Here is a 16,377-nt window from a genome sequence, read left to right as displayed (position 1 = left end):
TGCATATCTTTTTTTAAATTTTTAAATTTTTTTAACATCTTTACTGGAGTATAATTGCTTTACAATGGTGTGTTAGTTTCTGCTGTATAACAAAGTGGATCAGCCATACATATACATATATCCCCATATCTCAACCCTCTTGCATCTCCCTCCCTCCCACCCTCCCTATCCCAACCCTCTAGGTGGTCACAAAGCACCGAGCTGATCTCCCTGTGCTCTGTGGCTGCTTCCCACTAGCTATCTGTTTTACATTTGGTAGTGTATATAAGTCCATGTCACTCTCTCGTTTCGTCCCAGCTTACCCTTCCCCCTCCCCATATCCTCAAGTCCATTCTCTACATCTGCGTCTTTATTCCTGTCCTACCCCTAGGTTCTTCAGAACCTTTTTTTTTTTTTTAGATTCCATATATATGTGTTAGCATACGGTATTTGTTTTTCTCTTTCTGACTTACTTCCCTCTGTATGACAGACCCTAGGTCCATCCACCTCACTACAAATAACTCAGTTTCATTTTTTTTATGGCTGAGTAATATTCCATTGTATATATGTGCCACATCTTTATCCATTCATCTGTCGATGGACACTTAGGTTGCTTCCATGTCCTGGCTATTGTAAATGGTGCTGCAGTGAACACTGGGGTACATGTCTCTTTTTGTCACCTGCGTATCTGCTCTTGCTCCTCTGGTGTTTCTCTCCTTCCTCTTCTTCTCCTCCTTGTCATAAAGATGCTGCTCTGTAGACCAGCCTTGAACCCAGTCCTTGAAGATGCTTCCCAAGTAGGAAAAAATTGGACAAAGGCTTCATGTGCCTCAGCTGTCCACCTAACCTCAGGTCTCCCCAGGGGACAGGGGGCCCTTCAAGCTACTAATGAGACAGGCAGGGTCCCAGGAGGGAAGGGCTAGGCACCTGGAGGTGTGGGCCTGCGTGTACATTCTTGCATTTCCACAGAACGGAGGCATGAATGCACACAAGAATACACACATGTGGACACATGCAAATACAAAGGCATGCCTTAGAGGCACCATGTGCACACACAAACATGGCCCCATACATATGCATCAAAATACAGATGCACACCTAGATGTGTAGGCATGCACATACCCACCTGTTGATACACACACATGTATGCATCTATGCATAAGCATACACATGGAAAGAAATAGACACCTATGTGCAGCCATGCACACACAGAGGTGAGCCAGGAAATGGAAGAGGAAAGCCCACCCCACTCCCCACCTGACACACAGACATACAGACCAACAGGCATACGTTCCTAAAGTAAAGTACCACACAGGTGCTTGGGCAACTACAGCCAATAGCCTCTTCCCTGACTCTCCCCCACTCCCCTCCTAGCATGTGGGGTGAGGACGTGTCTGCCGTATGTTGGGGCTGCAAAGAGCCAAAGCAGAGACACATGACAGGACCCTCACGGAAGCCTCCCTATATCATGGGAGCTCTAGCGTCCCTCCCGGGATCAGGTCTGTAACCCCTCAAAGTGACTGCAGAGGAGTTTCTGCTAATTCCCTGTGCTTGTGTTGGCAGAGGAATTCCACTGAGATGATGCTTCCACGTGAGAGGTCTGGATACGGGACACACTGCCGTATCCCCTTCACCATGCACACAGCCCAGCCGAGGTTGCCATGAGAGCCCCAAGCTTCAAAGAAAGGCTTGCAGGTTTCCAGGGGGCTGGGCAGACATGCCTCCTCAAGCAGGAGCCTGTGTCTGTCTTCCTCTTCTTGGCGAGGCTGTGGGGTGGGTACGATGAGCCCTGGGGAGCTAGAGTGGGAGCCAGTGCTGGGGCACCAGCCAGGCCCTGCACACAGCATGTCTGCTCATATTCTCTGCTTTTTTCTCTCTTCCCTGGACAATAGCTTCCTGCTTCCCGCTTGCGTCTTTGGGAACATTCTCTGCATATCAGTCAGAAAGAGTCTGTTAACATATAAGCCAATCATGTCACTTCTTTGCACAGAACCTTCCAACGGCTTCTGTTTCATCAACAGTAAGTTCGAGGCCAGCACAGCCTCTGGGATGCCCTTCCTCATTTGGCCCTGCGTTGCTTCCCCTCCCCGCTCTGCCCACCTAGCTCTCTCCCCTCCAGCCACACCAGCTCCCTTGCTGTGGCTCAAACGCACCAGGTCTGATCCTGCCTCAGAGCCATGCTGATCCCTCCCCTGGAAATGCTTCTGCTCTCTGAATATCTGCATGACTCACTTAAATGTCATCTTCTCTGTGAAGCCTTCCTTGGACACCTGATCTAAATTTGCATCCTGCCACAATTTCTATGGCCTTTCCCTGCTTCATTTTTCTCTGGAATACAGCATCATCTGACATACTGCACATTTTACATATCTATCCTGTCTACTTTCTGTCTCCCCACCATAACATAAGCTCCATGAATGAAGGGGTTTTGTTTGTTCTGTTTAATGCCTCCGGTAGTACTCGGTACAAGGTGGGTGCTCAATACATATTTGCTGACTATGTGAACAATCCTGTGAGGCCAGCATTTTTACTCCCATTGTACAGACGAGAAAACCGATGATACTAAAGCTGCGGTGATTTGTCCACACTCACAAAGCCAGCAGGCGGCAGGGCTTGAATCTGAACTCAGGCTGATCTGGCTCAAAAGCCAGAAGCTGTATTTAACCTGCCTTGCTGCCACCTGCAACCACGCCGCAAATAACCACGAGCCATATACCTTGTGTAAACTTCAAACCTGTGGTTGTCAAACTTTGGTGCACATCAAGATCAATGCAGATCCCTGGGTTCCACACAACCCTAATTAAGTCAAGTGGGTGCTTCGTGAAGCACACCTGAGAAGCACAGTTATATACTCTTTTCCCAAGATACCCAAAGACCCATGATATTACTTGGCTAAACCCTCCTATCACGTTCCAGAAATGATTTTCTCTGCACTTCCTTTTCAAAAACTTAATGTACCTGGGTGGTGGTAGTGGCAGCTTTTTTTTTTCTTTTCTTTTCTTTTTTTTAAGGATCTGGCTATCTAGGGTCAGGGGCAAAGGGAAAATAACCTTTACTGAACTCCTATTACTTTTGAGCACTCTTTTAGGAACATTATATGTGTTTTTAAAAAATTTTTTTAATTGAAGTATAGTTGATTTACAATGTTGTGTTAGTTTCTGGTGTACAGCAAAGTGATTCATATATATATATATATATATATATATATATATATATATATACATTTTCTTTTTCTTATTCTTTTCCATTATGGTTTATTACAAGATATTGAATATAGGTCCCTGTGCTGTACAGTAGGACCTTGTTGTTTATCTATTTTATATATAGTGGTTTGTATCTACTAATCCCAAGCTCCTAATTTGTCCCTCCCCCACTCCCTTTCCCCGTTGGTAACCATAAGTTTGTTTTCTACATCTGTGGAGCGTTACATGTGTTGATGAGGCAGACAACTGTTGTAGCTTTGTGCATGGGCTCTAGACTGACTGCTGGGGTGAGATTTGGTTCTATCACGTTTGCTAGCTGTGCAAACTTGGGTGACTTATTTAACTTCTCTGAGCTTCCATTCCCCTATCTGTGGAATGCTGACTTTGTTGCAGATGATTGTCTCCAATGTTAATTTCTTTTTTTTTTTCCTTCTAGTAATAAAATTGGTGAATTTTAGCAAGGCACATGGTCACCAGATAGAAACTACATTTCCCATAGTCCCGTGTTACTAGGTGTGGCCATTTGAGTATGTTCTGACCAATAAGATTTAAGAGAAGTTATGGGATCAACTTCCAGGTCATGCCCTTAAAAGAAAAGGGGATATCTCTCCCTCTCTCTCCCCCTCTGCCTGCTGGTGAGAATGCTGGGCCATGTGGACAAAAACAGAACAATAAAGTTGAAGGAGGCCTTGACTCTGACATTGTGAAGCTATCTTATCAGTCCTGGATCAACTGTTACCCAAGAGAGAAACTTCCATCTTGTTTAAAGCACAGTTCCTTTGACTTTTGTTACAGCAACTGAGGCTGTTATCTTAACTAAAACCAACTTTGGTACCAGACTGTTGTGCTTCCATAACAAAACATAAACTATGAAGCTGTGGCTTAGTGGCCAAGGAGCAGGTGTTAAAGCTGGAGGTATCTCAGAATAGGATGATGGCAGCCCTTGTTATGATAAACATCTGATATTGCCCGGGGTTCCTTGAAAGCAGATCATGTGCCAACAGTGTCTGTAACTCTAGCAGGTCCGTTGTAACTCAGAATGTAATATGTATTGGCTGATTCTTTCATGTTTAGCAGATCTTATGGGAGAGATGATCTCAGGCTACTTATAAAACAAGATTTGGAGGAGGAAGTCTTAATAGGCAGGAGAGAAGACTGAAGCCCCAACCTTTTCTCATACACCTCAAGGCAGACTGTAGGATAGAATATGGCAGCCAAGGTCAGATCAGACTGTTGCCTCCTCACCCAAACCTACTGTCCCAGGTGGCCCCCAGGAGACCTCCTCTGGGTTGGAACAAGAAAAAGATACCAGGAAATGAAAGATGAGTTTTTATTTTTATTTTATTTTATTTTTTAAACATTTTATTGAAGTATAGTTGATTTACAATGTCATGTTAATTTCTTCTGTACAGCCAAGTGTACACATATATATTCTAAGTTGTACACATATATATTCTTTTTCATATTCTTTTCATTATGGTTTATCACAGGATAGTGAATATAGTTCCCTGTGCTATACAGTAGGACCTTGTTGTTTATCCATTCTATATATACTAGTTTGCATCTGCTAATCCCAAACTCCCAATCCTTCCCTCTACCAATCCCCTCCCTCTTGGCAACCACAAGTCTGTTCTCTATATCTGTGAGGTTTTTTTTTGTTTGTTTCGTAGAAAACTTCATTTGTGTCATATTTTAGGTTCCACATATAAGTAATATTGTATGGTATTTGGAAAGAAGAGTTTTTAAACAGAAAAAATATACCTAGAAGAAATTTTGGTTGTGGTTACTTGTACATGGTGCTGACTGGAAGCAAATAGAAGGAAAGCTTACCCAATTCTTGAGGGAATTATTTTGCCAAAGAGACCACAGTTTTCTTTGAGACAAGTTGATCTCCGAAGGCAAGAGCCTGCTTCTGGAACGGGGCTTACCATGCTCCTCAGCACCTCTAGCCAAGCCCCACTGTTCTTGGAAATGCACATTTCTGCCCTGGCGTGCTAGAGCTGGGCCTTGGAGCTTACCTTGTTCACCTTCCCATTGTTTTGCCTGTGGGGAAATGGAGGACAAGAGAGGGATGGTGCTCAGCCAAAGACCACACAGCTCCATGGTGGATGAGGTAGAGAGCAATCACCCTCATCGCAGGATTCACCACAGGGTTTCTGCTTATTGTCAGCTCCTTAATGCATAACTTCTGGGGCACGTGTAATGAAAAGAAGTGATGTTTGTGAAAATAGTGCACGAAAATGAGGGATCATGAACCAGGACGCTGGCACCTGTCACAGTTGTTGCCCCAATTCCCACTCGTTCTGCCTCCTTCCAGGGGAATAGGGAATGTTCTGGCAAGACAGATGGAAAAGCAACCCCAGGTGTAAACAACACGTGGACTGAGTTTGAATCCTGATCATGCCACTTACTACCTGTGTGACCTTGAACAGGTGAATTACTTCTGTGGTGTCGGTCTCCTCATCTGTAATAGTAATGCTTACCACACGGGGTTGTTGTGAGGTTGAGATGAGGAAATAATATAAAATGTTTACCATGGTGCTGGCACATGTCAATATCTGTTAATGCAAAGTGCTCCGTCTTCGTGATTTTGTACAATTGTTTATTCCTTATTTGCATTGCAATCTGATGGCGCCTGAGTCAGCCTTCTCCATTCTCCAGCCCCACTCTCCCTGGTCTCCAAGCAGAGGAAGAGAGAGATGTTTCTAAGGGCCATGCCTGGAAGTGACAGACATTACCTTGCCCAATCCTACTGGCCAGAAGCTGTCAATGGCACAACCACCTCACCAAGGGCGTGCTGGGGCACCATGTGCCCAGGGGAGGGAATGGTGTCTCGGCCACATCTAGGCTATAATACTGGCTCGGTCTCTGGTATATTGTGTGATTCTCTACATGCTGTTCAACCTCTCCAAAGCTCACTGTCCTCATTGTAAATGGAGCTGATGATACCAGTTTTATTATTACAAAGTTCACATAAGGAAAGTAACGTTCAAAGTGCCTAATGCATGGAGGATGTTTGGTGAACGTTATTTTCCTACCTTTTTTGCTGAACAGGCCTCCTCTTTGCCCCACCTCCATCGTTACTCCCTTCTCAGCTCTTCTGTCCTCCTCTCTCCTTCCTTTCCCTGCGGTGAGCAGGTGACAGCTGGCAGGGCTCCTGGGCTGCAGTCACTGAACTGGCCCATTTTAAACCAAAGGGTCAAAGTTACCAAAGAAAATCCAGAGAGGGAAGGTTGTGGCTTGGAGTCGGTGACTGGAGCCACATCCCCTGCCCCCCAACATAAATCTCTGGGGAGACCATTAGTGGACCCTTCAGCTCAGAGACAAATTACAAGGCAGGGGGATCAATGTTACTTTTTCCACAAGCTGAATTCATAATGGCTTATAACAAAATCGATGCAAATCTTCATGAATAAAGTGATGGCAGGTACATGTTAGAGTAATAAGGGGGTGAGAAGGGAGGAGAAGCCTCAGCCAATCGGCAGTGGAGGTGGCATCCCAGGAGGGAGCCACCTGCACAGATGCTCTGGGGTTTGGTCCCCTGTGCAGAGTAGCGACACCCCTCCCGGACTGGCCTCAGCCAGTGAATGCCCCCAGGAGGGAAGGGGCCTGCGGGTGGGAGAGGAGTTAAGAAGAGATGACATTTTCTTGCAAGTTTACTCTGAGCTTCATCCTTGATGTTCTTACGGGAGCCTCAAAGCTTGATGCCATCAAAACCCTCATTTCGCAGCTCAGGAAACTGAGGCTCAGAGAGGTGAAGCAACGTGCCTGGTGTGGTTAATAACTAGCCATGCCTGGATTTAAACCCAGGTCCCCCCTATTCCAGAGGCCGAGAGTTACTTCTTTAAATGAGCATTGCCTCCCTGTCCTGTGTTTTCCTGACTCTGCACCTCTGCACGTGCGCACCCTCTGTCTGGGGCACCTCGATCCTCTCTTTCCTCCACCCAAGAAAGAAACTTCTCATCCGTCCTCATGACTTGGCTGCAGTGTTGCTGTGAAGGCTGGCGGCATCTGTGATGTCTTCAGCTGGCATTGTCATGCCCTCCCGGTAGGATTTTGGGTGCGGTCCTGGGTGGCCCCTGTGACATTGTCTAGAGAGTGTTTGTCCTCCTGGAGTAGCACTGAGCTACTCCAGGGTTGGATTGTATCCTGTTTTACTATCTCCTTTTCAATCCACCCACCTAAATACCAGCACTGATATTCATCCTTCCATCCATTCAATCATCTGCCCAACCAACCATTTGTCCATCCAACCATGCAAGAATCCATCCATCTGCCCCACTAGCATCTGTCCATCCGTCCATTCATCCACCCACCCATCCATCACTCTGTCCTTCCTTCCTTCCTTCCATCCACCCACCCATCCATCCATCCATTTCCAGGTAGCTCCCAGGAACTGCAAAATTATAAGATTTTATGCTGACAGATGCTACAAAATGGATGAACCTTGAAGACATTATGCTAAGTGAAACAAGAGAGTCACAAAAGGACAAATACTGTACAATTACACTCATAGGATGTACTTAGAGCAATCAAATTCATAGAGCCAGAAAGTAGAATCATGATTGCCGGGGGCTGGGGGAGGGAAGATTGGGGAGTTAGTGTTGAGTGGGTATAGAGTTTCAGTTTTGCAAGATGAAAAAATGTCTGGAGATGGAGGGTGGAGATGGCTACACAACAATGTGAATGTGTGGAATGCCACTGAACTGGACACTTAAACATGGTTAAAATGGTAAATGTGATGCTGTGTGTATTTTATCACAATTATAAATTAATTAATTTAGAAAATTATCAGATTTCCTAAGGAGGCTGCAGTATATCCCTTATACAGAATACCACCCCTCCCCACCTGTTCCAATCCAAACTACTGGTCAAGCTCTACCTGAACTTCCACCTCCCCCGAGCAGAAACCTGCAGGTTTCTGCAACCCCCTCCAGCTCTCCTGCCTTCAATTCCCCAGGTGCTCATGGTTTTCACATAGTTATGGCTATGTTTATAGGAGAAGAAGTTTATGGCTATGTTTATAGGAGGAGAAGTGACAATGCCTTTCCTCATATACAGATGGGAAAACTGAGGCTGGGGGAGGTTAAGGGATTATATCAGGCCACCCAGGAATACTGGGCGGTGCAAGGATGGGCAACAGGTTTGTGGAGGGTGGTTTACTTCCAATATTCCAGGCTAAGAATCTGGCTGTGATGGCATGACTTTGCCTTCCAGAGACCTTGACCTGGCTTTCTCTTCACCTGCCTTTCCCTTCTTATGGGTCGAAGGAAGTGGGGAGAGGTAGAGGAAGTGTCCGCCGCCCAACCATGGTGGGTGGGAGAGAGCCTCATTTCTTCATGGCAGCCTCAAAATCGTCCTTCTTTGCAGTGGATCTTAGCATCTCAGAGCATCAGGGCTAGAAGGGGCCCCGTTGCTTCAGTTCAGCCCCCACCCATATTCCAACCAGGAACACCAAAGCCAGACACGGGAAGCAGCCTGCCAAGGAGAGGTGGTTGTTTCCTGAAGAGCCAAGACCACTACCCAAGTTTTCTGACTAAGTTCCTGCGGGAGGCCAGACCCCTACTAGCTCACTCTGTGACCATGGACAGGTTCACCTCCTCTGAGCTCTGGTTTCCCTACATGGATGAATGAAGGGATGAATCCCTACCCCATCCAACTCAAAGGGCGGTTGGGAAGTCGTATGATAGTCAAGGGTAAACATAAGGGTAAAGAGAGCTAGCGCTTTCTGAGTTCCTACTGTGTGCCAGGCCCTGGGCCGGGCTCTTGGCATATGAGGTCCCTAAGATGCAACCACAGCTACCCCATCTGCCTGGAACATCTCCTGACTCCCCCTCCCCTTGTCCCTTCTTCTAATTTCTTCATCTGGCCAACACCCACTCAATACTGCAGTCTCAGCTAGATGTCACCTCCTCCAAGAAGTACGCTCTGATCACCGATGCCCCATCTTTGTGTTCCCACACAACCTGTGCATCCTGACATAGCACTGGTCACAGAATGTATTCATTGGCTGTTTCAATGTCTGTATCCTGTACTAGACCTCCAGATCTGAGTACGTAGGCATGTTGCTCACTGTTGCATCCCAGTGCTCAACAAGGTATCTGATACAGAGTATGCACATGATATATATCTGTTAAGTTTCACCAGTGAAGAATCTCGGATGGAAAAACTAGTAAACTACAAAGGACCCTTTCAGGCCAAAATGTTGTTTGAGGTGTTGTAATTCCATATCTTACCTACAGAGGGCGACGCTGAACCCAAGGGACTGCTCAAGGGGTTGTGGCATTTTAGACTAAAGTGGGGTCAGTGAGGGTGCGGTGATATTGGGGGGAAAGGAGGTCTATGGTCTTTGCATCACAACACATGATAATGACACAGAGCCTATTCCAATGGTTTCTGAAACCCACATAGGTTAATTCCGGCAATGGAACAACTTCCTGTGGGTTTCAGCTCCTGGCCTGGGAGCTGTGCCCGGCTTGTGGTCCAGGGGTGATCCATCACAGTTAGACCCTATTTATTATTTTGGCTGCATTTTCTTCCTCTCTCCTTTTCTGCCCCCCAATTAGATTTAATTAGCTATTGATAACAGATGCATGTGAAGTGAACCTCTGTGGTCCTGAGCTGGATGGTTTCAGGGCAGCTGTAGAAAGAGGATGCCAGAGGCAAGAGACAGCCAGACTCTTGGATCAGGACTTGTGGAGCCCAGGCTCTGGGGCTCTGAGTGACACTCCCAGTTCGTGCATTTTCATCCCCCGTCACTTTCTGCTCCCTCCCTGTCCCCTCTGTTTTCCTTCAGGGTCCTGCCCATGCCTGGATCTGCCGGTCCCCCCTCTTCAGCCTAATCATTTTATTTCTCTAAGCCTCAGGCATTTTAATTCAGGTCCTTCCTGGAGGGAGGTGGGACACTTTGGGTTACTGTTCAGCAGACAATCAGATATTGTTCTCCTCCCACCGTGGTAGAGCATCCCCATCCAGTAATGAGGAGCTTGGCCATGTGACTTGCTTTGACCAATGCAAAGTTGGCAGACATGAGCCAAGCAGAGGCTTTAAATATGAGTGTGTCAGTTGGCTTAATCTCTTGTGCTCTTATGACTTGACATAAGCAGAAGGTGCCAAGGGTGGCCACTGCCCCCTCAGGCTAGGCTTCAGAATGACCACCCAGGGGTCAGACCTGAGCCAACCTGCAGCTGGGGTAGAGCAGCCCAGCTGGGTCCAGCCTAGACCAGCCAAACCATTGCCAAACCATAGCCAAGCTGAGCCCCATGAGTATGAGAATAAATGCTTATGGTTGGAAGTGACTGAGAGTTTGTGCTATTTATTACACAGCATTACTGCTATAAAAGCCTGGCTAGTACACAGGGTAGTGTGGGACTTCGGTGAATGATACAACAAAACAGAGTATTCTAGACTGTGAGGCAGGAGACCTGGACTCTTATCCAAAATATTCTACTAACTCTTATGTGCCTCTGGAGGAGTAGGAATGAAGCCGGTATCGGCTGATCACCTACAGTGAGCCAGGCACTGTGCTAAGTACTCTCCACATAACCTTTATTTTATCACCACCATTTCTGTCTTATCTTTTTTCCCTGTATTTCTCCTTTTATTACATTTCAAAAATTAAGATATCATCACATACAATAATATGCACAGATCTTAAGTGTTGTTCAATGTGTTTTTCACAATTGTTTACACCCATGTAACCACCACCCAAACCAAGATACAGAAGACTTCCATCACCCCAGAGAATCTCCTTCTGCTCCTTTCTGGTCAGTTCTCTCATCCCAACTCCACAATCACTTTTTAAATTCAATTCATAGATTTTGCCATTTTTATTTTTATATAAACGGAAGTGTGCAGTATGTATTCTTTTGTGTCTAGTTTCTTTCACTCAGCAAACTGTTAGTGAGATTCATTCAAGTCATTGCCTATATCAATGGTTCATTCCTTCTTATTAGCAAGTAAGTATTCACTGTATGAATACACCACAATTTTTAAATTAATTTTTATTGGAGTATAGTTGCTTTACAATGTTGTATTAATTTCTACTGTACAGCAAAGTGAATCAGCTGTGCATATATCCTCCCTTTTTTGGATTTCCTTCCCATTTAGGTCACCACAGAGCACTGAGTAGAGTTCCCTGTGCTATACAGTAGGTTCTCACTAGTTATCTATTTTATACATAGTATCAATAGTGTATATATGTCAATCCCAGTCTCCCAAATCACCCCACCCCCTTCCCCCCTTGGCATCCATACGTTTTTTTTCTACATCTGTGTCTCTATTTCTGCTTTGCAAATAAGTTCATCTCATTTCTGTCTTATTTTGACCTTACTCTGTGCCAGGCATTCTGTTAAGTGTTTATAAGGCTAATTAGGGTTATGCTAAAAATGAAACCAATGCTTAAATGATTAATAACTTAAAAGGGAGGTGTTTGTGGAGTACATATTATGGGACAGGCTTGCATCAGGTTGTTTCAATGTCTTGTTTTACCTTACCCTCAAAACAACTCACTAGACTGTAACTCATGAAGCAGACATCACATCTGTTTAGTTCACTGCTGTGGCCCCAGGGCCTGGCACATGGGTACTCAATCAATTTTTGTTGAAGAGAAAGTCCTATGAGGTAGATGTTTGTAGTACCCCCCAGCCCCCAGACTCCTTTCTCTAGCTGCTGAAATTGAGGCAGATGAGCTGGCCTAAAAAGTGTTTCTACCATTCCAGTTGGGGGTGCTTTTGTTCCCCCAAGGGACACTTGGTAACATCTGGAGACATTTTTGGTTGTCATGGGGAGGGTGTAATGTAGCTACTGGCACGTAGTGGGTAAAGGCCAGAGATACTGCTCATATCCTACAGGACAATCCCATAGCAAAGAATGATCTGGCCTAAAATGTTAGTGGTGCTGAATTTGGGAAACCCTGGTTTGGCTATTAGGGGAGCTTGGCTATTAGGGGAGCCTGGCTATTAGTAGGCTAGCTATTAGGGCTCCTTTCTGTTTTATCTCAAAGCACCCCTATTGCTTTTCTGCGGCTGCCATAACAAATTGACAAACTGGATGGCTTAAAACAACAGAGATTAATTTTGTCAGAGTTCTGCAGGCCAGGGTCCAACATTGAGGTATTTGCGGGACCACATTCCCACTGGAGGCTCTAGGGCAGAGTCTTCCTTGCCTCTTCTGGCTCCTGGTGGTTGCCAGCACTCCTTGGCTTCAGGCTGCATCACTCCAGTCTCTGCCTCCATCTCCACACCTCCTTCTCCTCCTCTGTCGGTTTCAAATCCCTCTGTTTTTCTCCTAAAGGACACATCATTAGATTTAGGGCCTACTCAGATACTCCTGGATCATCTCAAGATCCCTTAATCTTATCTGTAAGACCCTTTTTCCAAATAAGGTTATGTCACAGGTTTGGGGGTTTGATGTGGATATCTTTTGTGTGGGGGGGTTACTTTTCAGCTGCCTACAGCACCTCTTCTTGGATACAGACTTATCCCACTCTCCCACAGAAATTATTTACATTTTATCTTCACAACAACCCACCAAAGAGTGTATTTTACCCCCTTTTACCCATGAGGCACTGAGGCTCTCCCAGAAGAATCAGCATTGGGTCAGGATTTGCTCTCTGGCTTTAAAGCTCTTGCTCTCACCTTTAAACTCGCTTCCTGAATCTCATCCATCTGTCTGGACTCTGAGGAGCTCATACTCCAAGGAGTACCTGGAGGTGCCGCCTGGACCAGCCCTGCAGTTGGGGGTCAGTGGGCATCCTACCTGGATGACATGAGCCATCAGCAGCCTTTTCAGATGAATACGTCTTTCACATACCTGGGTGCTGGGGATGCTGGGTGGGGAGACACCTAGGATCAGTAGGTCTTCTCCTCTGGAGAAGGGTAGCAGGTGGCCTCACCCTGGGGTCTTTGCCATGAGAGTCAGGCCCAGGCCAAGCCTGACCTTTCAATCACTCCCAGAGGTCCTCCCCTCCCCCTCCCTGGCCACTTTCTCTCTTACTAGCCCTCCACTCGATGAACTGTGTGCCAGCGTATTGCAGGGCCTCCTGCATGGGAGCAGAATAGTAAAGAGGAGGGACTTGTCTGGCCCTGGTCTGTGCTTGATGGTTTGGACAAAGCCGGTAAAGGGCACTGGCGTGAGAACTGCACCCCCCCTCCCCTCCCCCTCCCCCTTGTCTCCACCTTTAGTAGTGAAAGTCCCAACAGCACCACAGAGATGAATGGGGAACCACTGCATATTACATCATTTAAAAATTTCAATAAACTTTTGTTGTTTTCCCTTTTGATAATAGCTTTATTGAATCACAATTTACCCACAAGAAACGGCATACCTTTAAAGTGATACATTGGATATATTTTGACATGTTTATACCCATAAAACCATCACCACAAAGAAGACAATGAAAATACACATCACTCTCCAAAAGTTTCCTTGGGAACCTTTGTAAATTCCTCCCTTTTCCCCTCCTCACCATCCCTCCCAGCCCCAGGCAGTCACTGATCTGCTCTCTGTCACTATAGATTAGTTTGCATTCTCTAGAGTCTTACATAAATGGAATCCCACAGTACAGACTATTTTTGTGTGTGGCTTCTTTCCCTCAGTATAATTATTTTGAGATTCAACCACGTTGTACCATGTATCAGCAGTTTGTTCTTTGTACTGATGGCTAATATTTGATCTTGTGACTATTCTACGGTTTCTGGATCCGTTCCCCTGTTGATAGACATGGGATCTTTCCCATTTTTGATGACTATGAATAAAGGTGCTCTGAACATTTATGTGAGAGTCTTTGTATAAATACATGCTTTCCTCACTCTTGGGTAAACACCTAGGAATGGCTGGATCATATGGTGGGTACATGTTCAATTTAAGAAACCACCAAGCTGCTTTCTGTAGTTTTTGTACCATTTCAAATTCCCACTGGCAGTGTATGAGATTTCCTGTTGCCCCACTTCCTCACCAGCACTCAGTATCATCCTTCTTTCACGTTTAGTCATTCTAATAAGTACGTTGGTATCTTCACAGCTTTAATTGGCATTGCCTTAATGCCTAATAATGTTGAGCATTTGTGTGTGTGTGTGCTTGTTTGCCATCCAGATATCTTCTTTAGTGAAATGTGCGTTCAAATCTTTTGCCCGTTTTTAACTGGGTAGCTTATTTTCTTACTGCTGCGTTTGGAGAATTCTTTATGTATTCCAGATATGTCTTTTAGCAATAAATGATTTGTGAATATTTTTCTCAGTCTTGTCTTTTCATTCTCAGAACAGTATTTTTCAAAGAGCATGAGTTTTTCATGCTGATGAAGCCCAATTTTTCAATGGGTTCTTTAATGGATCATGTTATTGATGCTGTGTCTAAGAAATCTTTGCCTCGCCCACAGTCTGGAAGTTCTCTCACGGTAGTGAGCCTGGCAGGTGAAGGATGCCTCCTGTTTCTTGTTTCTCAGGGATTAAGCTCCTTCCTTCTCTGATGCCCAGGGTCTTGAAAACCATTGTTCAGTATATTTTGTCTGGTTTTTTTTTTTGGTTGTTGCTTTGGGCAGGAGGGTAAATCTGATCTTTTTTACTCCGTCTTGGTCTGAAGCCCCAATAAATTTTTAAGGTAGGCATCATTTTACGCATACTTTCACCCATGTCTCAGTTGAGGAAACAGAGTTCAGAGAGATAAAGTGAATTGCCCTGGGTTCTACGGCACATAAATGGCTGTATTAGGACAGAAGCCCAGGGCTACCCAAACTGGTTCAAGTCCCACTTGCTGCCAGAAGTTTCTGAGTCTGGCGTGCACATAGGATCTGGGATTGGCTAGGCAGGAGACTCCCATCCAGTATTGCTGGCTTGGCACTGGCACTCTAGATCAAAAGTAAACTCTCTGAGCTTTAGATGTCTAATCTGCCTACTGAAAATGTTAATTCTGACTTGACTTGCTCTGCAAGGGGTGCAAAAGATGCAGTTACAGGGCTTCCCTGGTGGCGCAGTGGTTGAGAGTCTGCCTGCCGATGCAGGGGACACGGGTTCGTGCCCCGGTCCGGGAAGATCCCACATGCCGTGGAGTGGCTGGACCCGTGAGCCATGGCCTCTGAGCCTGCACGTCTGGAGCCTGTGCTCTGCAACGGGAGAGGCCACAAGAGTGAGAGGCCTGCGTACCGCAAAAAAAAAAAAAAAGATGCAGTTACAAAACCAAAACATTTCCAAGACCTTGTAGGATCTAGAGCCCAACCTTCTACTCAACGCCACTTCTACAGCAGGATTAGAAATCGAAAATGCTCATGCCACCACCTACCCCTCCTGTGTCCCTTGCAAACATCACCAATCAACGACGGAACTCTTTCCTGCTCAGCTGGACTTCATCTCAAAATCCAATTCTTAAAAAATCGAATACTCAGAGTGCCCACCACCAATTGATTGGATTGGCATATGAAATGAATCCCATTTGCATCTAAGCACTAAAGCATTCTGGTCAGACGGCCATCCAGCCTTGCGGGCACACCTCATTTGACCAAGACTTAACTACCTCCTAAGGAGGTGTGTTTCATTATCATCCAGCTGAGATGTGAAGGATGAGTTTTCTGGACAGGCCTCTCTTCCTAACTGCAGGCTTGTTTCCATCTCTCCCACCTGGACAGGGACCCTCAACTGGAATGGATTGGACGAGATTACCAGTTGGTGAATCTCACCCTCTAATTGGTCAGTTTCTCTGCTGAAGTTCTGCATATACCACAGGTACAAGCAGGTAAAGGTAGACAAAAACCCAAAGGTGATTTTACCGATAGCCCAAACTGCCTGTCCCAGTACCCAGAGGGCCAGAGCCCTGGCCTTTGATTCATAACTCAGAGCTTCAATCCGGAGGGCTCCCTCTGCGAGATGGTGTCACAGGATTGAGAGTGCAAAGGGACAGGTTTGAGATAGGGAACTCAGCTTCACCATCAGCAAGGCCACCCTCTCCCCTCCCCGGGTGGTGGGGAAGCCATGTCTCCCTCGTCTTTGGTCCTCGGCCTGGTGCTTGGGTGGACACGTGGTCTAAACCGAGCCTGTCAATGCACCTCAACTCTCTGCTCACTGACACTGGATCAGCTTCAGAGACATGCCCCAGCCTAGGCTGCGGAGAGGCAGGCCTGGGATTTTGATAGGAATTGCTCTTCTTTATGGACTTGGGCCCAGGAGTTGAACCTTGAGCCTTCATGGGAAGAATCTGCCTGTGT

This window comes from Mesoplodon bidens (genome assembly GCF_964165515.1).
Source record: "Mesoplodon bidens genome assembly, chromosome: 2".
Lineage (NCBI taxonomy): Eukaryota > Metazoa > Chordata > Mammalia > Artiodactyla > Ziphiidae > Mesoplodon > Mesoplodon bidens.
This window is presented reverse-complemented; position numbering follows the sequence as displayed.